Source organism: Leucoraja erinacea, chromosome 20, assembly GCF_028641065.1.
Source record: "Leucoraja erinacea ecotype New England chromosome 20, Leri_hhj_1, whole genome shotgun sequence".
Taxonomy (NCBI): domain Eukaryota; kingdom Metazoa; phylum Chordata; class Chondrichthyes; order Rajiformes; family Rajidae; genus Leucoraja; species Leucoraja erinaceus.
The window spans coordinates 33261134-33282898 of record NC_073396.1 but is presented as its reverse complement, the minus strand read 5'-3'; the positions used below and the strand labels follow the sequence as shown (position 1 = coordinate 33282898).

Sequence of the window (21765 nt, the reverse complement as noted above, 5' to 3'; positions counted from 1 at the left end):
CTGCTATCCAGCTTCTGAACCAATCATCTCTTTCACACCCCATTCCAGGAGGTGCTGCCATCTATCCTATCTCTATTATTAAAAGTCTGTTCTTGACCAGTTTTGGCCAACTGTGCTGCGATTTCCAAGAGAACGCCGCCACCTACGGCCATAATTTTTGGCCACCTTGCTCAGAGCCCCCCTCCGCCGTATGTGTGCCGAGGATCTTTCCCGTCGATGAACAATGACAGAGATATTAATGATTTTACAAATTTCCCCATTCTCTCTGCTGCCCCTGCTGGCGGCAGGGGGGAGGGACTATAAAACCAGGAAGTGGTGTGCCTCAATCAGTGTCTGCAAGCTGGAGGAAGGCAGAGGGTCACGTTTCTCTGAGCTGTGAATAACACTGAACACATGTCTACTCAAATGTAAGTGTACTTAGTGGTCCTAAAACGCTTGCAGAATGTGTCTATTGGTTCTAAAATGTTTGCAAAAAGTGTTTATTGGTTCTAAAATGTTTGCAAAACGTGTCTCTTTTGGTTCTAAAATGTATTTTAGAATCTCCCCCCCTTGGTTCTCACCCCCCCCCCTCCTCTTCAGGTCTCCTCTCCCCCCTCTCTCCCCCCCCCCCTCCTCCTCCCCCCCCCCCTCTCCCCCCCCCCTCTCCCCCCCCCCCCTCTCCCCCTCCCCCCCCCCCCCCCCTCCCCCCATCTCTCCCCCCCCCCCCTCCCCCCACCCCCCCCCCCCCCCCCCCCTCCTCTCCCCCCCCCCTCCCCCCCCTCCTCCCCCCCCTCTCCTCCCCCCCCCCCCTCCCCTCTCACTCGCTCCTCTCCCTCTCTCCGTCTCCCCGCACTATCCGTCTCTCCCCCTCTCTCTCCCTCTCCCCCCCCTCTCTCCCCCCTCTCCCTCCCCCCCCCTATCTACCTCTATATATCTCCTCCACTCTTCCCCTCTCTCTCCACCCTTCTCTCTCTCCCCTCTATATCTATCTCCCCGCCCTCTCTCTCTCCCCTCTCTATATATATCTCCCCCCCTCCTCTCCCCCCCCTCCTCCCTCTCCCCTCCTCCCCTCCTCCCTCCTCTCCTTTCCTCTTCCCTCCTCGCCTCTCCTCATCTCTCCTTTCCCCCCCCCCCTCTCTCCCCCCCTCCTCCCCTCTCTCCCCCCCCCCTCCCTCTCTCCCCCCCCCCTCCCCCTCCCCCCCCCCCCTCCTCCCCCCCCCCCTCCTCCTCTCCCCCCCCCTCCTCTCCCCCCCCTCTCCTCTCCCCCCCCTCCTCTCCTCTCCCCCCCTCCTCTCCCCCCCCTCCTCTCCCCCCCCCCCCTCCTCCTCTCCCCCCCCCCCTCCCCCCCCCTCTCCTGTCCCCTCCCTCTCCTCTCCCCCCCCCAATTTTTTCGCCAGTTCACTTACTGTTCTCCTGTGCTGCGAGTGCACCAAGTTTTGTTCCGATCGGTTGAATGTCGTAAAAGTTATCGAGGTTTAAAAATCTTAAAAACCGCACGTGCGCAGATCAATCTCTTTTCCTGCCAGTCAGCGCCGTGCGGATTAGTCTCTTCCCCTGTCACTGCCAGGGACCGTCCGCCCCCTTCCTGCTCCATTGTGTCTTTACTGCAGCTGAGGATGGCCGGTGGAGGTTTCCAATTTTCGAAACGACCCCAAGCAGCCCAGCCCCAAGCAGCCCAGCGTCAGTGACCCAACCCAGCCCAGCGTCAGTGACCCAACCCAGCCCAGCGTCAGTGACCCAACCCAGCCCAGCCCCCAACCCAGCCCAGCGTCAGTGACCCAACCCAGCCCGGAGTTGGAGATTTCGCCGATGTCGCCAAATGTAAAGCGGAGACTCTGATCCCGGCGGAGGAGAGCGACCAGCGACAAGCGCCCGCTGTGAGTCCCTATCACACCGCCAATTCCAGCCACTACCCGTCTGGTCCCCCTCGCTAGATCCTCCCCCCTACCCCATGATGCCCCCTCTACCCCCATGGCTCTGGCCCCGTCTTTTCTCTCCGAGCTCACTCCCCCCCCCACACCCCCCCCCCCTTGCACACACCCCTCGCCCCCCTTGCCCACACAGCCTCCCCCCCCACACACACACTCCCCTGCCACACACACAAACCCCCCTGCCCACACACACACCCCCCCCCACAACCACCCCCCCACCCACACCCCCCCCCCCCCCCCTCCCCATAACCATAAGCCCCCCCCCCCACCCCCCCCCAACCCCCAACCCCCCCCCCCCCCCCCACACCTCAACAACGTGTTATTGGAGTATTTATCATTTTTATCTGTATACTCTTTACTCTATGAGCTTCCTGTGAACAATGAATTTCATTGCACCCTGGTGTACATGACAATAAACTAATCTGAATCTAACAGCATTGAGGGAATACCCATACCTCAAGGATCTCAGTGGTTCAAGGTAGCTCAATACCACCTTTGCAAGTGTAATTCGGTATGGGCAATTAAATGCTGGCTCAGCCTGCAAATCCCATATCCCTAGAATAAATGTATTTGTTTAAAGTCTTCAGTATGTTGTAAAACCTGTTCTATCTGATCTTGAACTAATGAATTGCAGGTGGGTATAGCAAGGCATGTGCCTGGGCCCACAGCAGTCAGGTCTTTTTATTTATTAATATTGCAAGCTCTCAATGTCTCTGGTAGGTTCCGCATTAACTTGAGAAGGTGGAGATGAGCCACGTCCTTGAATCACCGCAGATCTCTCATTGAAGATACTCCCTCCTGCAATGCTGGTGGGAAGGAGTTACAGGATTTAGACTACCAATTACGGCCCCAAAACAAAATCCACGAAAAAGAAAACAATTCCGAATGCTAATACCACAAATTCACTTCCTAAATAATATAAAATAGACCAGTGGAAGAGGGAAAAAATCTAACTCGGGAATTCAAGAATGATGACTTCAGTTGTGGCTGCATTAATATATTAACCAATGCATTTAGATACAAAACAAAAAGACATTCTTATATAAACACTCATTTTACATTCCAGTAAAAAGGCTAGGTGGGACATTTGGTACTGAGACAAACAGCGAACATGCTGTGTCAACCTCAATGTCATGTAAACAATGGATAATATTTAATTTCCCAAAACAGTCGGCTAACGTATACCGTAGAACTACATACAAAAGTCAATATTCGAGTTGTATTTTATTCAACACTTTCTTTTATATAATTTTCTTCATTTTCTCTACCTTTTCGTGATATAAGGATATGTTCTAAAAAGCAGCAAATGACTTCCAGACAGCTGACTTAAAATTTGGCCAATGATTGTCTGTGTAATGGCACAATTGTAGACAGATTTGTTATTTTTATCATGCAGCATGAATTATTTTAGTTACTTATGACGATTTTATCTGGGTTCCACGATTTGTCTGGCAAAATTCTGCAGCACAATTGCTTCGAGTTTCTTGTCATTTTAAAGAGGAACTAAATCAGCTTTATTGCATCCACAGTAGGTATCATTTTACAGGACTCTTAATTGTCTACAGTTTGCACATGCATGAATCCCAGGTTTATCCGCTGTATTCACTTTTGCTCCAGCTGCTCCTCAAATTTCTATTACTCCTGCTGACTTCCCCTATAAAAACTTTCCAAATTATTCCTATATCCAAGCAATCCTTCATGCTGTTGCTGAAGCAAAAAAAAAATTGCAAGTAACAGTATGGTATAATAAATTTACAATTACATCTGCAAGCACTATCCACTGTTACATCAGACGTGTAATACAAATAGAGTAAAACAGCACAAACTATAATTAATCTGGTTGCATTATACAATAATCGATTGTGGCATTATAATATATCTATGCAGTATCTGCATTATGCAGCATGAGAGTAGCATAGGTGGATCTACGTTTGAGATAAATAGGTTAATGCCACAAAAACAGTATTTTAAACCATGCATTCAAAGAAATAATAATCAGTGTGGGCAGAATCTTGTTGCAAAATGTTTGGAGCAAATAAACAGAATGGATTTCATTTTAATTAACATGTACTAAGGGATTATAGAGTAGTCCTTTACACAAGGTCAAATTATGTTTGTGTATGAGCTTCAGTATGAACATCTGTTTTACGTAAGTCTATGAAACATTAATAGAGGAACTTCAGATGTTATGGTGGAGTATCCTGTTGGCCTCCATTAACACATTAGAAATAGATCTACTTGGAGTTGTGTGTGGCAGCAGGCAGAAGGCTGAGATTGTCAGTCGGCTTGTTATGGGAATATATTAAAGAAATCTGAGATTGACAGTGCTTGAAAATAGATGTCCACGAGACAATTTTAATGAAGTATTCTAGATTATCAATGCAGAGAAAATTACATCTAAAATTACATTGAAGTAAACCATAAATAGACCAAAGTAATAAAAAGGAAAATATGCATTGCTGTCAAGTATCTTCATCCAGCTCTGGCATGAAGTCAAAAAGTCTTGAATCATTTAATAGGATATTGCAAAGATAGACACAAAATGCTGGCGTAATTCAGGATTTCTGGATAGAAGGAATGGGTGACCTTTCAGGTCGAGACCCTTCTTCAGACTGAATTCTTCAGACTCCAGTCTGAAGAAGGGTCTCGATCTGAAATGTCACCCATTCCTTCTATCTGGCTGTCCCGCTGAGTTACTCCAGCATTTTGTGTCTAAAACTTGCCACACACATCTCCTTTAAACTTTGTCCCTCTCACCTTAAAGTTATGGCCTCTAGTCTTTGATGTTTCCACCCTGGGGAAAAAGGTTCTAATTGTCTACCCTATCTATGCCTCTCACATTATATACTTCAATGAGGATTCCCTTCAACCTCTGGCCTTCCAGCAAAAAACTGTTCTTGATTATCTAACCTCACCTTATAGTTAATACCCCCTAGTCCAGGTAACATTCTGGTAAATATTTTCTGCACCCCCTCCAAAGCCTCCACATCCCTCCTGTAACAGGGCGATCAGAACTGCACTCAATACTCCAAATGCAGTATAGTTAAAGTCTTATAGATCTGCACCATGACTTCCTAACGCTTATACTCAATGCCCCGCCAAATGAAGGCAAGCATACCAAATACATCCTTCTCATAATGCGGTGACCAGAACTGCATACAAATCTCACAATTACAGCCTAACCAAAGACCTATCAAGCTACAATATGACGTAATTAATTTATTAGTCATGTATGGAAATATACAAGGTATTTGATTTGCCAACAGTCATACAAAAAAGCCACAAAATGCATAACCACATGAAAATTAAACGTAGACTTAAACAGCCACCACAACGACATGTGAGAATCCCCAGGGCTCACAGCACAAACAGAGACCCACAGTGTACAAGTGTCAATGTACTGGCCACACACAACGCTCCGCCCGAACAGTCAGAAAGCCGTCCACACTCGCACTAGACTCCGGGATGTCCTCATGGAGCCATGTCCCCACTTCTTGACTCTTATAGTCAATGCTCCAGCAGATGAAGGCAAGCATACAACTTCTTTACCACTCTATCTCAACAAACTCAATGCTAGCATTTATTTCAAGAGGGCTTGAATACAAAAACAGGGATGTAATGCCGAGGCTCTATAAGGCATTGATAAGGCTGCATATGGAATATTGTGAGCAATTTTGGGCACCATATTTGGCTCTGGAGAGGGTCCAGAGAAGGTTTACAAGAATGTTCCCAGGAATAAGTAGATTAACCTACAGTACGATGAGTGTTTGTTGGCACTGAGCCTGTACTCGCTGGAGTTGAGAAGAATGAGGGGGGGCACCTCATTGAAACATGCAGAATAGTGAAAGGCTTGGATAGAGTGGATGTGGAGAGGATGAAGTATTCAGACTCCAGTCTGCAGAACGATCTCGACCCAAAGCGTAACCCATTCCTTCTATCCAGAGATGCTGCCTGTCCTGCTGAATTACTGCAGCATTTTGTGTCTATCTTCAGTTTAAACCAGCATCTGCAGTTCCTTTCTACAAATAATAGGATATGTATTGCAATGGCTATATTAGGGCATTCTAAAACGTAGAATAGCATCCACCTGCATGAAATAAATTAGAAATGCAGCAGTCAATGATCTACAATATAAGTGTTTCCTCCTGTTTTTTGGGGGAACTTCTTTCATGACTCCTCACTTTAAAGAATACTACGTTTAATTTGCAGTTATTATTACATGGCAACATATGAAATGTCCTGGTTTTAATTAATCACAATCTTTTTGATATATTTATTGGAAGCACATTAAGACAATTTTAGACATTTTAATATGAAAGTGTCGATAATTATTTGTGGGATTTATGCTTTAACTGTCACTGTACATTTGCAGCTAATTTACATTTTATTTTTGGCGAAAACCCTGCATTGCAGATTGTTTTCCTCTCGAAATCCTTTCAAAATTAGCAACACAACGGCGAAAGAAATGGAAGAAAAGTGATCAAATCCTCTGCAGCAGCAGCAGCACACACTATAACAAAAATTAACTGAATAATACAATTGATGTGAAATTGACTTGGGTTTTTTATTGCAAAATAGTACAATCTTTGCTGTTATTAATCCAAATCTCAGTCAATATTTCTGATTAAGAGATGCGAATATGGACCTCCGATGAAATTCTGCGGTGCATTGACAATGTCCTTGCAACACTGCACCACCAGCCCCAGCCCAGCGGTGCGCGCTCACGCGGGGACAAACCCAAACCGGCGCGCGTGGGGGGAGGACGGTTGGGGGGGGGGGGGGGGGGGGGGGAGGGTGAGTGAGAGTGAGAGTGACGTCGGGACCACAGGCGCGCCTGCGTCAAAGCCGGCGGGGGCTTATTTGCATAGTGAGCGCGAGGGTTTGTGGGAGCGGCGGGTGGGCGGGCGCCGGCCGCCAGGCAGCTGTGGTCCCGGATGCCGCTCGACGCGGCACCTCAGCGCCCAGGTGAGTGGACGCCGCTTCGGCCCCGGTGCAGCCCGGCCCGGGCGTGCCGCTGCCTCGGCGGTGCAGGCCCCGGTGCATGGCTGGCAGCTGTGCTCAGCAAACGTCTCCATGGTGACAAGCAGTGGGAGGAATAATGCTTGCATTTAAAAGCTGTCCGGCGTGGTGGTGAAGAGTTTCCATTGAGCCCAGTGCCCCCGTCACCGCCTGGGTTACACCTCAACCCCCCCACCCTACCCCCCCTTCACCCCGCAGACCAGCTCCGCTGCGAAATTGCTCCCAGCGGGATGTTCCACCTTCCTCTGCTCCCATCTCGAGTGAACTTTGCCCCAGCATTTCAATGTTCATCCATCGTGAATTCTGACTGATAACATTGGCTCTGATTCAGCAATGTCCTGTCAGCCTGTTATCTCAGAGCAAACACAATCCAGAACCCTGTCAGTTGAAATGTAATGTTGATGGTGTGTTGCGAAAAGTGATCAATTTGAAATAGCAGAAAAAAAATCTCTTATTTTGGAGTGGATCCCTATTTACTGGACCCAACCATTTTCACGAGGATGTTATCAAGACTGTGCTACAAACCTGATAGGGTGTCTTTTTATAGAATTGAGTTGCTTAGCAATGCTTTTACAAGACTATGTGTATCAGGAAGGGTGAATTGCATAATGAGTTATGTTGATTACTGTAGGGAGATGTATTTAGAACATAGAGCAATAGAACACAGCAATGTGCTGAATACAATGCCAATCTCACCTGTTTCTCACCTGTTTACACGTGAGTTTACACACACCATCTGTTTCCACGTGATCCATATTCCTGCATTACCTGCATATCCAAGTAGAAGGCTCTATTGTATCTGCCTCCGACACCACTCCTGACAGAACGTTCCAGGCAACCACCGCCCTTTAAAAAAAAAACTTGCCACACACATCTCCTTTAAACTTTGCCCCTCTCACCTTAAAGTTATGGCCTCCAGTTTTTGACGTTTCCACCCTGGGGAAAAAGGTTCTGACTGTCTACCCTATCATATTATATACTCCAGTGAGGATTTCCCTCAACCTCTGGCCTTCCAGCAAAAACAATCCAAGTTTATCAAACCTCATTGTATAGCTAACAGCCTCTAGTCCAGATAGCATTCTGGTAAACCTTTTCTGCACCCTCTCCAAAGCCTCCACATCCTTCCTGTAATGGGGTGATCAGAACTGCACTCAATACTCCAAATGCAGAATAACTGATGTTCCATGACTCTTATACTCAATGCCCTGACTAATGAAGGCAAACAAACAAAATGCATCCTTCTCATAATGCGGTGACCAGAACTGCATACAATTCTCACAATTGCACCTAACCAAAGTCCTATAAAGCTGCAATATGACTTATTGACTCTTATAGCCACGCTCCAGCAGATGAAGGCAAGCATACCAAATACCTCCTTTACCACTTTATCTGCTTGCGTTGTCACTTTCGGAGTGCTGTGGACTTGGACTTCCAAGATCCATCTGTACATCAGTGCTGTTAAGGGTCTTGCCATGTTATAACTGAATACTTTCCCTTTACATTTGACTTTCTACTCCATCTGCCATTTCTCTTTCCACTTAAATAATTTATCACAATTTTTAATAAATGTATTTTCTGTCATGTTTCATTAATTAAATTATTCCTCAGTAGAGTTAGTACAGGAACTTATGATTTACAGGACCTTAAGAAGTGAGTGTATTATATCATTGTCACTGTTATCATCTGGTTTCTCATAATTGTTGTGTATGTGGTTACAGTTAGGTCAGCCAATGTTTTATTTATAATTATAGGTGCCACTACATTTTGAAATGTGTCTCGTACCATTTAGTATGGTCAGTGTTGGCAAGACAATTTAGATCCACAGGAGTTGTTCACAGAACACTAGAATATACAAAATATCACTATACCATGAAGTCTCCCTAGAATGCTTCCATTCCAGTGACAGTAACTTTGCTGAAGCAAATAAGATGTAACTTTATTCGTCTGAAAGAAATTCCTATAGAAATCACTTGAATATTATCTTCCATTGGAAGAGTGGATATCCTAAGCATGTAAACTATGTCAATTGCGGCTGGAGATAATTACAACATTTGGTAATGTGCAATCTTAATTATGTGATGAGCAATCATAAGTAAGGATAGCACCACTTAATGAAAGATTTGAATAATGAAGTTAATCCTGTAAACTAGAAACTGATTTAAGGAAAGACTATAATTATTATTTCAAGATAGCAAGGTGACTGTGTCATTGATGTAATACAGAATGGCAATTTCAATTAAATTTTGCTATGTATGCATGTTATTAAAATAGATACAATTGTGGCATTTAAGTGGCTTTTAGATGTGCAATTACAATTTAAACTTGATTCACAATCTAACCTTTGACATATAATTGCTAATTATGATATTAAAATTTTGCAATAAACAATGTTTCTAAATAAACAATATAGTTAAGCTACACACTGACATATAGTGTTTATTTCCAGAGGAAATAATATGTGAAGATTTTATCATTTTGTTTTGGATAATAGTCTAAATATCTTTATGATTCGAATTCACGTTTATTTTCCATGGAAATGGGGGAGGATTTAAAATACACCAATGTATTAATTCAAGTTGTGCACTTTATAGAAAAATAACAAGTGGATGTGGTGGCAAAGTGCTTGGCTTTTACTTTCAGAGATTTGAATTCAGAATCTGTTTTTCACATCTTTTCTATAATACGGACCACTCATAATTCTAGAAGAATAAATTGGCTTAAATTGGATCTGGTAATGTTTCGTAATGCTAAGGTTTTTATGCAATTCTATTTCAAGTAGGACTTTAAGCTGTAATTAATGCATTGTTTATTATTTTTACTCTATTGCTGACAGATTGGATTAATTCCTGAAATTATATTGATCATAACAGCAAAAAAGTTTAATGTTATGTTTAATTACGTAATAAACTAGACTAAGTGGGACCCGTTGGGTCGCTGTCACACGGGAGGCCTGGTCCCCCAACGCAACCCGTTCCCCAATGCAATATTGCACCACTTACGCATATCCCCAACTGCACAGGCACGGCTCATTTCCCCTCGTCTCCCCCCCCCCCCCCCCCCCCCCGTACCCTCTCCCCTCCTCTTCACCCACCCTCTTCTTTCCCCTCACCTCTCCTTTCCCCTACCCCCAGACTCCCACCGTCCCTCCATGAAAAGCAGCATCTGCAGTTCCTTCCTCCAGAGGCCATTCATTGTTGCTGTGATTTAGATCCAGTTGACTTGATGATTGGACAAGTTTGCTCTGTGTGTGTCTCTGCGTTTGTCTGGCCACCCTGCAACCCGACTCTCCCTCCCTCTGCCCACTCCGGCTCAGCCGCCACTCAGCCTGTCCCTGTCCGTCCGCCTGCTGTTGCCGCTCGGCGCGTGCCCACCCGCCCGCTGCTGCCGATCTCCGGGAAGGCCGTGAGGGTGAGTTACCACAGTGGAGGAGACGGGTAAACGGGACCTCCATTGCCGCAGAGGGCGGGTAGGAGAGAGGGGTGAGTGATGAGGGAGAGAGAGAGATGAGACCTGGGCCTCCACTGAACCCCCCCCCCCCCCCCCCGGCAGCTGCTGCTGGTGGTGGGGGGGAGACGATAGACAAGTTACTGTGAGGAGGTGAGAGAAGAGTTTGTGAATGAGGCAGGAGAGGCCGCTGCTTGTGGTGCAGCAAGGGGCGTCGCCATCCGGCTGCGGCATTGACTGACAGGAGAAGAGACCAATCTGCATGGTGCCGATTGAAGGAATCTGCGCACGTGCAGTTTTTAATATTTTTACACCTCAATAACTTTTATAATATGCCACCATGAGGAACAAAACTTGTTGCACTCGCAGCACAGGAGAACAGTGAGTAACCTGGCGAAAAATCGTAGTGCTACCGCGGACTGTTTTTGCGCAAGTAGAAAAATCCCGCAAACCGGAAGAGCACAATCAGAGTTTTAGTTATTAATTTAGTAGATTAATTTCTGATGCAGGGCCTCCACAGTTGCTGCTTGCCCACTGAGTTTTTCCAAAAGTTTGTTTTTTGCTCCACTCGAGCATCTGTAATCTCTCATATACAAAAATACTGGAGAAACTCGGCGGGTGAGGCAGCATCTATGGAGCGAAGGAAATGGGCAACGTTTCGGGACAAAACCCTTCTTCAGACAACGGGCAATGTTTCGGCCCGAAACGTTGCCTATTTCCTTCGCTCTATAGATGCTGCCTCACCCGCTGAGTTTCTCCAGCAATTTTGTCTACCTTCGATTTTCCAGCATCTGCAGTTCCTTCTTAAACATGTAATCTCTCGTCTCTCTGTGTTTATTTTTTAATTTGATATACTGAGCCAGTGCTTTGGTTTCATCATATTGTCTTCAGTAATATCTGTCTTTTGATTAATTGAATAGTCAAAGTAACATGGTTTCAAAATTGTTGTAATGTCTTTCAAAAATTTATATTCAAGTTTATGATTACATAATGAACCATGTCATATAGGAAGCACTAATTTTGTTGGTCCTTTTCTGTTTGTTACAATTATGCTTTCATGTAATATTGCATCTATTTTGTGACATAATTTAAATGCATAAACTTTGTAATATTTTTGAATTATTCCAAATGTCTATCATTGTAATGTATTAATATTTGGCTGTCTCAGTCTTACAATGGCTGTTGTTCTGTCTTGGTGCAAATTTCATAAATTTACTTCAAAACAGTTTAAAAAAATATTTAGAGTTAAGAGGTTTATTGGAGACTGTTTGGAAAGAGGAAGGGAATGAGTAAATGGTGATCCTGGAATCTTATGATCACATTCATTCAAATATTAATAATATCCTGTAGTGTACATCACAGTGAGGAATGTGGGGGAGTCACTGTGGTGGATGTTTACGTTAAAATGTATCTTGTGTGTTCTGTTGCTTTTTATTGGTATGACTTATTGCAAATTAAATTCCTCACATGTTGCAAAACATACTTTACTAATAAAGCAAGATTATGATTTATTATTGCACAATTAATATAATGTTGTTAAGATGTGATTAAAAAGTTGTGTATTTGTATACTGCCTTTTACAACCATTAGATGCCCTAAAGTGCTTTTGAGACCATGAAGTAATTTATACATTTGAAATGTAATGAATGAAAAATGGCACACAATTTGAGTGTAGCAAAGGTCCATAAGAACATTGTCATAATGATTAGGCATGTTTTTTTGAAGATTGATTCTTGTGAAGTTTTGTGTACTCCTTTGAAATAGTGCAGTGGAATCCATTACATAAGTCTGGGAGAGTAGTTGGAGCTCCTCATCTGAAATGTTGTCTCAATAAGTTAGCAGTTCCCTCATTATTGCACCAGAGTGTTATACTAGTTTTTGTACTTAGATTTGCAGAGAAGGACATTCGCCCATGTCCATTTCATTGAATCTTGGAAATGAATGCTATAGACAGAAGTCATACAGTCCGTCATTTTCATATCAGCAAAAAATTGAATTGTTTAGATTACTCCCAGTTCTCTGATCAGGATCTGTAACTTTTGTAGGTTACAGGATCTTTAGGTTTAGGTTTATTATTGTCACAGTGAAAAGTTTTATTTTGCAGGCTATCCAAACACATAGGATCCAGCTATTCAACATATCAATTCAAACTTCAGCACAGTAGTTGAAGCTAAGGGGAAGATACTGAGTGCAAAATATATTTCTCAGCACGGGAGCAGGAAGAAGGAATGACTGAGTGGGACGTATTAATTATGTTGGCTACTTTTCCAAGGCATCATGAAGTGTAGATGGAATTGAGGGAGGGAAGTGTGGTCCGTGTGATGGACTGGGCTGCACCTACAACTCTCTTCAATTTCTTGCCGTCTTGGGCACTGTTGTTCCCAGACCAAGCTGTAAAGCAACCAAGTAGTATGCTTTCCGTGGTGCATCTGTAGAAGTTTATAAGAGTTATTGAGAAGTGCTGAACTTTCTGCGGCTCCTCAGGAAGCAGAGGTGTTCCTTCTTGGCTGTTGCATCCGTGTGGTTGGTCCGACATATCATTGATAACACAGAGGACCCTGAAGCTCTCAACCATTTCCACATTCTACATTGATGCTGATTGGGCCGTATATTCCACCACGCTTCCTCAAGTTAATAACTATCTCTTTTGTTTTACTGACATTGCAGGAGTGGTTATTGTCCTGATACCATGTCATTAATTCTTTGTCTCCTTGTGCTCCCACTGTTCCTTATTTGTGATGCGGCGCAACACAGTCGTGGTGTTTTCAAATCTGTAGATAGCATTAGAGCCAAATTTGGCTGTAGAGTCATGAGTATAGTAGGGGACGGAGAATGCATCCTTGTGGGGGGGGGGGGTTGAGAGTTATTGTGGAGAAAGTGTTGTCGCCTATCTTCACCGATTGAGGTCTGCGGGTCAAAGTCAAGGATCCAGTGGCAGAGGAGGGGTCCATAGTTTGGAGATGTGTTTGGATGAGATTATTTGTTGAGGCAGAGGTTTGGTCGTTAAATAGGAGTCCTTGCTCTCTAGGTGTTCCAGGGAGATAGTATCTGCTGTGGAGTGGTGCATTGGTAATTAAACTAGAGTGGATCACTTTTTTAACTATCAATTCAGAAAATGAATTCTATACTCTCACTACTTTATGGTGAAAAATAAATTCCTCAACTTGTCTCTAATTCCTATTAATTAACTTGTGTCTGTGTCTCCTAATTATCAACCACTGTGCTGGGGCAATGGGTGGTATCTTTCATCTTGTCTAAATACCTCATATGTTTTTCACACTTCAGTTAATTCAGTTCAGTCTCCTTAGTTCCAAGGAAAATAAATTGCTTAATTAGTCTCCCCTTAGTTCAATAACTTAACCAACCCGTGCAATATCCTTGATGATCTACTCGATACCCTCTCTAGTGGTATTATATTCTTCATGTAGATTGGTGACCAGAACAGTTCACAGTACTACAGGTGCACAACCTTTTATCCGAAGATCCAAATAACGAAAACCTCCGAATAGCGACATTTTTTTGGTCCTTGAAGAAAGGTCCTTGAAAACGTTCACCGAGGGCGGCCCGCAGAGGTGACAGCGGAACCTCCGGTCGGTCCTCGAAGAAAGGGGAACTAAATCCCCATTCATAAAAGAGAAGGTGAGGGTATATTGCGCGGGAGGGTTAATAATTGACAATATGCTGCTACCTGCCAGCTGAGTTAAAAAGTTCCCACGGTAGACTCACGACACACAGTGTATCGTGAGTCTTGCGTGGGAACTTTTTAACTCGGCGTGCAGGCGGCAGCAGATTGTTGCTCCCTTCAGTTTCACCCCACCTACACCCCTCTGCTCCCCGGCCATGTGTGTGACCCCATCCCTCCCCTCTCCAGCTCCCCGCTCATTGCACCGGCGCGGGGGCTTTGTACTGTTTTCACGTCGGCGATGGCAGCAGGCCAGTGCAGTCACCAGAGACGTCAGGACCAATTGGACGTCGACCACCAGGCCCACCGCAAGGACGGAGAACCCAGAGACCCACAGCCAACAGAAGCCCAGCCCAGCCCCGCTCCAACTACAGAGGAACCTGGGTTGCGGATGACGGGGCGCAGCTCAGGGCGTCGTAGGGGCCCATCGGGGAGCGGGTTCCTGTTGGTCCTGACGTCTCCGGCCACCTGCTATCCTCCGGGAACTGTACCGCCCTTGCAGGACAGTGGGGTTGTTTGCAGTTGCAGAGGGAGGAGGCAAGGGTGGTACAGTTCCCAGTCTCAGCTCCAGTCCAGGGGGGTGGCCGGAGACGTCAGGACCAACGGGACAGCGACCCCCAGGCCCACTGCAAGCACGGAGATCCCAGAGACCCACAGCCAGCAGCAACTCCAGCCCAGCCCCGCTCCAACTCCAGAGGAACACGTAGGGGCAGAAGCGGATGGTGTGCAAGGTCTTCTTGGGGTGGTGCTGCTCGGGCTGTGGGAAAACTGCCACTTGTCGCCGTGGCGGCCCATCGGGGAGCGGATTCCTTTTGGAGGGGAAGGGGGGTATTGTGCTGTTTGATCGCCCCCTGCTATCCCAGGGACAGGGAGACGCAGTGGCTTTTTAGACTGGTGGGCAATCAGTTCCAAAGTTCTGCCCACACAGTCAGTACACCTCTCCTACACTGCATTTCATACAAACATTTATTCTGCAAGAAAAAACGACATTGAAGACTCAAACTCGCGACCGAGTAACTGCCGGGATCAAGGCGCAAACTCGCGACCTTGCGGATATGAGCCGAACACTCTACCACTGAGCCAGCCATTAAAATCTACGCTAAAAAATTTCCATTCCGAAGACCGACAAATTCTGAATTACGAAAAGTGTCTGGTCCCAAGGCTTTCGGATAAAAGGTTGTGCACCTGTATAGCTATTCTGACACAGGCCACTATATCACAGTTGAATCAAGCCTGACAACCCAGAAAGTAACATGACAATATTTTCCAATAAAAAGTTGGTTTATGTCAGTTTGGATTTATAGAAATTCACTTGCTACTTTTCAAAAGCCTGTTGTTTGAAATTTGTATCTACATCTGTCGTGGTTTTTTTGCCCATCAATATCAATCCTTTAGCGTATGAACATTTTTTAATGATCTTGACCACCCCAGGGGATAATACTAGCTATCATTATACTAATGGTGCAATCTTACTGTACAATAATTGGTATATGCATCATACCAGGTGCCAGAATGTGAAAAATGGCTGCAGGATGTATTTCATATGATTGAATGAAAACATACGTTGTAGTACCGCCTCAATTATCTACTGCTGAAATTACATTGGATTTTGGTATTAGTTAAGCATAATTATACCTTGCATTGTGTGTTGAATTCGGGGTGTCCATTTGTTGTAGGGAGGAACTGCAGATGCTGGTTTAAACCAAAGATATGCACAAAATGCTGGTGTACATCAGCGGGACAGGCAGCATCTCTGGATAGAAAGAATGGATGACGTTTCAGGTTGAAACGTCACCCATTCTTTCTATTCAGAGATGCTGCCTGTCCTGCTGAGTTACTCCAGCATTTTGTGTCTGGCTTCGGGGTGTCCATTTATAGGGTAAAAAAGAATTTGCTTCACTGTCGTCATTCCTTAGCCAAATCCACCAGATTTTATGACCAGTCTCTTGTGAAAGATCACTACATTTTAATGTTCTACCATACTGCCATACTGTGGAACCTTATTTCAATATGGTTTGTCATTCTCACATGATGTAATAGAAGACTGTTGGCACACACAGTTGTAGGAAGAAGATAAATAGTGAATGATGGATTCTAAATATAGAACAGCATTGCAACTTAATGCATTTTATTTCTTGTAAACTCGTAAAATAAGATTACATTATTTCATTTCACTATAGTATTTGAGAATCAAGCTGATTGCAGCAGACAGTATTATGGGAAATATTAGAAGTGAAATATGTTTTTAATTTGTGTCATAAAGGTGCCAAATATAACATGTCAATCTAACTTATTGTACAACTCCAGCCACCTGGTAGCTAATATGGTGTACACATTAACTTGAATAGTAAATGTACCATGGTACTCTTGCATGTTATTCTAATCTAATAAGGCAGTTATTGTAAGTGTTTATTATTAATATCATGCTCACCATATCTGCACTTTCATGACTTGAATGAACACAATTGCCAGATTATGAAAATATGCATTTAGCAAATTAAATATTTATATTATTTAAAGCTAAGATTGTTAACAACTATTTATATAAATTAAAGGAAAAACATTTCCATTTATATTTAACATCACAGTGGAACAATTTTAAAAATTGAAAGGGTAACACTTGCTTACTGGATGCACAAAAAAGAGAATACAAGATAATTTGTATCAAATTCAAAATTTCATGGATCAGAGAAATCTGAAACAGTAAAACGGGCACTGTTAGAAATTCTAAGCAGGTCAGGTATCAGTTGTGCAGAGAAAGTAAAGGGCCTGTCCCACATGGTGACTTTTTTCAGCGACTACCAGCGTCATATCAGTGTCGTCAAACATTTCAAAATCCATCGGCGACAAAAAAAATGTTGCAACTCTTGAAAAAACACAGCGTGTCATATGTCATCACGCCGCTAATTTTTCCATGACATGATACGTCAGTCAATGATGTCAACGGTCGCCGAAATAATCGCAAAGTGGGACAGGCCCTTATTTTCAAGATCTTTCATAGATCAATTCATAGACCAAACAGGTTGGAAGCAAGTGCACTACGTGTGGAACAATGGGGAAGGAAGGAGCGGAAAGAATTATACAAAGCCAAAAAACAATACGGTAGAAATCCATTAATTAAATGTCAAAGCACAACTTCGGCAGATGATGGCGCAGAACAAAATGGGATGGCATTTTTTAAAAATAAAGAAAAACTAGGACAGAAGGTGAAATAAATAGCAGTGGAAGACTTGTGTTTCTGCAGGAATTCTATTTTTGCAATGGCCTTTTCCATCAAAGGCAGAAGTAATGATTTACAGTTCAGTTGATTTGCAGTACACAAAAGAAGCACACCGGATGAGTTCATGACTTTTATGCAAGCAATCTAAGTTCCACAAAGATGAGTTTACTACTGCGACCCCCTGCCACTGGCAGAAATTGGATCTGCTGTCATGAGGGTAAACTCTCGGAAAGCGGCCAACCCAGATGTGGTGGGTTCTGAAATTGTGTGGCCATCAACTAGCCACAGTGTTTTCTGAGATCTCCAATCTCTCACTTCAACAGACTATTGTCCCCATCTGCTCCAAGGAATCCTCTATCATTCCAGTCATCAAGAAAAGTAAAGTGACCCGTCTCAGCGACCATCACCTAGTGGTTCTAACATTGAACATTTTATGAAATGCTTTGAAAGATTAGTAATACCTCATAAAATTTAAAAAAAAACACCAGTCCACATGCCTTGTAATTTACATACAGGAAAAGTAGATTCATGCAGGATGCCATCTGCCTTGTGCCTCGTTCCACTCTGGATCACCTTGATAATTAGAAAACCTATGTCTGAATGCTATTGATGGACTGCAGCTCAACCTTCAACACTATTATATCAAATAATCTCACCTCTAAATTCCAGAGCTTTGGCCTTGGGGCCTCCATTTGCAACTGGCATTTGCACTTTCAGACCTGCAGGTCTGTCAGTTAAAATTGGTCATAAATTTCCTCTGCACTGCCCCTTAACATTGGTTCTCCTCAACATTGTGTGCAGAGTCCCTTCTCTATTCCTCGTGAACCCATGACTGTCATGGCTAAGTACATTGCCGCTTCGATCTTTGTTTGCTGATGATAATTCTCCAGTCGGCTGGATGAACATTCAACGATGGGGCAGGAATGAGATAAGAAATATTGTGTCATGGTATCAGAACAACAGCTCTTAACATAAATAAAATAATTGGTTGTTGATGGAAGGAAGTGATGGGGTGAATGCAATGGAGCTGCTGAAGAGATGGTGGACAGCTTCAAATTCCCACGCACCCATATGACCAGCAAACTGGTCATGTCCTTTCAAACTGATGTGGTGATCAAGAAAGTGCATCAGCTTATTAACTTTCTTTGATGTTTGAGGAGATTCCACGTCCACAAGGATTATCTCACACTTCTAGAGATGCACTATAGATAATTTACAGCTACAATCAACTTACCTGGATCAGAAAAACGGCAGAAATTGGCGCCGTAACGGACAAGCTGCTAGTCAGGGCCGGATTTACGTATAAGCTAGACAAGCTTAAGCTTAGGGCCTCGAGATCTAGGGGGGCCCTCGAGATCTAGGGGGGCCCACTCGCCTCACTGCCTCACCGGACGCGTTGAACCTCGCCGCCCCACCGACCTTCCGCCCACCGGGACCTACTCTTTGCCCGCTGACTCTGGCCACCCCATCTCCCTCCAGCAGCCCGCAGCCGTCTCCTTACCTGCGGCCTGGACTCGGCACCGGGCCTGAAGTCTCCACGCTGCAGACTACCACTCCCCCGGGTTTGACTGCGCTGGGTCCTAGTGCTAGTCCCCCTAACCCTGGTAACTTCAGTGGCTGTTCCACTGGGTCTTTCCCATCCCCCTCAAACTATGTGACTCCTGCTCTTCCCCACCCACACTACAGTCTCATGCCCCCCCCCCTGACCACACACCCCCCCCCCCCCCCCCCCCCCCCCCCCCCAGACATCGCCTTGGCCTCCGTCCACTCACCTGCCTTCCTCCGGCCCCAAACCCCATCCCTGCCGTGTGTTCACCATCTCCCCCTCTCTGATACCGAACGGTCTGTCCTCGGCAGAGGTCTCACCTTTGTCCCCCTCCGTCCCCACCTCAATGAGTTCCGCGCCCGCCGCGATTTGGAGCTCTTCTTCCATCGCCTCCGCCTCACACTGTTCTTCCATGGGAAGGAGTCCTCGCCCCCATTGATTATCCCTTTTCCCGTCTCCAACGGCCCCCCCCCTCTTGGACCTCCCCCCCCCCTCCCCCCCATGGCCATTGGTACAATTAAATTTGGACGTCACCATCCAACGTCGGAACGGGAGAACATTCTCAGCTGCTTGGACTTCCAAATCGGCACTATGATCTTTGCACCATTCTGCTGTTTTACATTTGCCATTGTATTGTTGTATTTATCATTATCATGTTTGCATGAAGCTTATAGACTACACAGTACACAAGAAATGTCATTGCATCGTGATGTATATGACAAAACAAATGCAGCAAGACATACACTATTTAGACATGTGTTGCACAGTGCTAAATGGCATTTCTGGCACTAAATACCTACCTTAGCCATTCAGTGCCATTATTATTGGTGTCTCCTATTATGAATATGTTTCAACTCAGCACTAGCTTATTACATTGGAAATAATACATCCTCAAAGACTTATTCAATTCAAATTTACCTGGTGTACATAACTATCTATCAGTGTTTTTTCAACCCCTTCCAAATAATTCATGTGGGGGGAAACAACGAGGATATGTAAAATCATATTAACTTGTGGTTCAAATGTGACCACTTGTACTTTTGGTTATAATGTAAAAATAATATTTCACTGGTAAGTAAGGTAAGTATTAGTAAATACCAATTGTTCATATTTCTGCTAACTAATATTTCCATGGACATAGCCTTATGAGATTACCTGATTTGCATAGTTCTTTGGCTTGTAGTGACAAATATTTTCTGAGGGTTAAAACAAAAAAGCAAAGCAAAGCATTTCAAGGTGCATATCTGAAGCTAAATGTTGAAAATATTCAGTAGACCAACCAATATCAGAGGATCACTACTTCATATCTCTTTGTCAAGACTAGGGATGAGGATCGTGACAAAAATAAAGTGATTAGGTAGGTATAAGTGACGAATACACGCTAAAAGCAATTATAAAGAAAGTACATAATTTGTAAAAATGAAAGATGCAATCAAAAGGATGTCTTGTTATTGCAGAAGTTCATAGATTATAGGTGCAGTATTAGGCCATTCGGCCCATCAAGTCTGCCATTCAATCATGGCTGATCTATCTTTCCCTCTCAACCACATACTCCTGCTTTCTCCCCATAACCCCTGGCATCCCTACTAATCAAGAACCTGTCAATCTGCGCCCAAAATACTCAATGATTTGGCCTCCACAGCCATCTGTGGCAGTGTATTCCACAGATTCACCACCCTCTGATTAAAGAAGAGAAGAGAAAGTAGTATTGAAGAGCAGAAGATTTCAGGCATCTGGAAATGTGATGAAAGGAAAAGGCAGGTTTTCAATAAGCAGGATTTCAATAAGCATGCAGACTAAACTGCTAGTTGGAATCCTGAAGCCTACCATTCATCTAAAATCTTCCTCCACCTCTTCCCAAAAGTATGGGTACAATCACGGAATATTACTAGAACATATTCTGTGCAAGGGGAAATGAGAATTATGATCACGATAGATGATTAGTAAAGACTGTGCTAAACAAGAATTAAATGTAGTCTTGACCAACTTGACTCCATTTGATGTATATTGGTTCTATGTTTTCCATTGGTTGGTTGTTGCATAGAATCAAGAACTGGAAACTTGGCGACCTTCAGCCTCATTTTTCTGGACTTCATTGTAACACCTCCATTACTGATGAGTTTGAGGGTTCAGATGTGGTTTAGTATCACAGTTTGTGCACTGTATTCCCGCCTCTGCTCAGTCTTGGCTATTTCTTCAGCACCATAAACATTTTTAAACCTGCCCACAGACTTGGTTCTTGTTTCCTTCAGGTTTAACTTTTCAGTCTACCCACGTTACTTTAAAGCGCCAAGTTATGGATGTGTTGTAGTTGATTTGCTTCGAGCATCCTCAATTTGACTTTGAATAGAAAACATTTATGGTTGAATGTTTGAAAATGAGACAAACACTCTGTTCCCTAAATTTGAACAAGTTGTGTATCTTCAGATGTGCAATTTAAAATGTTTCTTTTTCTGTACTTCTGTCATCCCATACCAAACGTTATGTGTAAAGAGTCAATTAGTTTGACATATGCGGAAAGTGAAATTAAAGAATTTGTCTGCAAGGTTAGAATATTGTCTTTGCCATAATAAAGATACTGTGGCTAGGTGAGTTCTTCAGATTTGATTCTTTAAATCTCTTCCATGCAAAAAGAAGTTGTGTCATTTATGTAGATAAATATGTAAAACAATTTCCAGTTTATTAATCAAAACCATGTCTTGCCACAACCCATTGAGCGTATTAACTTCCTTCCATGTGCTGTGCAGTATTTGCTTTAACAATCATGCCACTTAAAAATAATATGTAGAAAGGAACTGCAGATGCTGGTTAAAGCCGAAGATAGACACAAAATACTGGAGTAGCTCAGCGGGCAGGCAGCATCTCTGGAGAGAAGGAATGGGTGACTTTTCGGGTCGAGACCCTTCTTCAGTGAAAGTCACGGGAAAGGGAAACGAGAGATATA

General features: G+C 43.9%; 1 protein-coding gene across 3 annotated transcripts in view; it reads left to right on the top strand.

Annotated features, from left to right (window-relative positions):
* Positions 1-6768: 6768 nt before the first annotated feature.
* mrtfba (myocardin related transcription factor Ba) overlaps positions 6769-21765 on the top strand; it is a 181328-nt gene continuing 166331 nt past the window's right edge. For all 3 annotated transcript variants that reach the window (XM_055651834.1, XM_055651835.1, XM_055651833.1), the window contains exon 1: positions 6769-6875. The gene's annotated coding sequence lies outside the window, so the exon portion shown is untranslated. The remainder of the gene's footprint in view (positions 6876-21765) is intronic.